Here is a 2467-nt window from a genome sequence, read left to right as displayed (position 1 = left end):
ACAAATGTAATAATCTGAACAATAAAGATTTAATTAAAAAAATAAAAAATAAAAGTTAAAAAAAAAAAGTGCCAAGGTAATTCAGTAAAGAGGGAATAGTCTTTTTCCAAAAATGGTGCTTGAAGAAGTGGATGTCCACTTGGGGGTGGGGGGAATAACCATGACCCTCGCCTAACACCATCACAAAAATTAACTTCAGATGGATGACTGATGTAAGAGTAAAAGCTAAGACTACAAGGCTTCTAAAAGAAAACCTAGGAGAAAACTCTCACAACCTTAGGTTAAGCAAAGATTTCTTTAAACATCAAAAGCACAAGACATAAAAGAAAAAAATAATTTAAAAAATTTTTTTAAATTTGCTCTTTAAAAGATATCATTTTTTACAATGAAAAGACAAGCTATAGACAGGAGTGAAAAATCTATGGAATACATATATATTTGACAGAAAACAGGTATCCAAGATATATAAAAGAACCCCTACAACTCAATAAGAATAACCCAAGTTAAAAATGGACAAAATATCTGAACAGGTATTTTACAAAAGAAGATACACAAATGACAAATAAACACTTGAAAAGATGCTCAACATCACTCATCAAATGAATACAAATAAAAGCCAGAAGAAATGTCACTATACACATCCACTACAGTGGCTACAACTAGGAAGACTGACAATTCCAAGAGCTGGCGGAGTTGTAGAGCAACTGGAATTCTTATACATTGCTGGTAGGAACGCAAAATGTACAAGAAAATAGTTTTATAGTTTTACATAGTCTGGTAAATGCTTACCAATGATCCAGCAATTCCACTCCTAGGCACGTCCAAGCAAAGACTTGCTCTCAAATGTTCGTAGCATTTGTATTCAGAATAGCCTAAACCTGGGCTACCCGAATATCCATCAGCATGTGTATCAGTCAGGCATGTATTACAAGGAATTGGTTTAGGCAACTATGAGGGCTGGATAGGCAAGTCTGACATCCACAGCGCGGGTTTCCAGGCAGGGCCGGCTGGAGCTCTCTAGCAGGACGTTACACTGCAGTCCACAGAACTTCAGGGGAATCTGTCCTGCCCTCAAGGCCTTTAAATTGATTGAATCACCCCCACCCACATTACTGAGGGTAACCTTTACTTAAAGGCAACTGCTGGCAGGTGTTCAGCATGTCTACAAAACACCTTTACAGACACATCTACATTAGTGTTTGCTTGAATAACTGGATACAGTAGCCTTGCCAAGTTGGCAGCTGACCAGCAGGTGACTGGATATACAGATTGAATACTACCCAACAAAAGCAAACTATTGATACCAGCAGCAATGTGGATAAGTAAATCCCAAACACGTTTTGTTCAGCAAAAGAGGGCAAACAGTTCCTATGATTCTATTTACGCATGAAATTCCAGAAGAGTCGATGCTAATCTGTAGTGTCAGAAAGCAGGCATTTGCCTAATACCCATTAGGCATGAAGGGGAGGCGACTGACTGCAGGGGAAACAAGAAAATCTGGGGGAGTGATGGGAGTGAGGGCTGCGGTGAGGACTACACAGGTGAGTACATTTGTTAAAATTCATCTAATCAGACACCTTAAATGAGTACATTTTTGTATATAAGTCATTTTTTCTTTTTCTTTTTTAAAACCTTGTCTTTATTTTTTTTAAATACAGTTTATTGATTTTTTTTTACAGAGAGGAAGGAAGAGGGATAGAGCGTTAGAAACATCAATGAGAAACATCCATCGATCAGCTGCCTCCTGCACGCCCCCTACTGGGCATGTGCCCGCAACCAAGGTACCTGCCCTTGACCGGAATCGAACCCGGGACCCTTCAGTCCACAGGCCGACGTTCTATCTATCCACTGACCCAAACCGGTTAGGGTTGTAAGTTAGTTTTTCAATAAAATTGACATTTTAAAAAGAAAAAAGCTGGTTCTCACACAGCAGAAGCTCCACCCAGGGTTCCAGAGAGAGATGTATCCAGCTACGCCCTCCAGCACCGCTCCGGGAAAGACTATCCCTTCCCGGTTGAATTGCTGGCGCCTCGGTTGAAAATCAGCGAAACTTACCGGCGGGTGCGGAGCCCGGCGGCGGGACGGAGGAGGATGCGCGGAGAGTTCCCTGGGGGCTCCGGACGCTGCGCGCGGCTGTTTGTTAATGACGGGCCCTGACAGCGTCGCTCTCTCCGGATTCCTCACCAGCTGCCACCCCCTCTCCTGGCCGCGGGACAAGCCATCCTTCTGGGAACAGGGCTCTCCTCTCCGGGGACCCACACCTGGGGTTGGGGGGGGGACGGGGGGACAAGAAGAAAGCGGTGAGCACTTTTTTTTTAGCCGCACGTGCGTTTTGACGGGCCGTCCAGGTGCCCCGAGACTCAGGGCACAGGACCGCAGGCGGGCGGGAGAAGGCCTCCCCTTAGGGCTGATTGGACACCACCCGTGCCCTCCGCAGCCTCATAACAGCTGCGGGGCAGCCTGGGCT

Source organism: Myotis brandtii, unplaced genomic scaffold (genome assembly GCF_000412655.1).
Source record: "Myotis brandtii unplaced genomic scaffold, ASM41265v1 scaffold19, whole genome shotgun sequence".
Taxonomy (NCBI): Eukaryota; Metazoa; Chordata; class Mammalia; order Chiroptera; family Vespertilionidae; genus Myotis; species Myotis brandtii.
The sequence above is the reverse complement of the archived record's forward strand: the minus strand, read 5'-3'. Positions refer to the sequence as shown.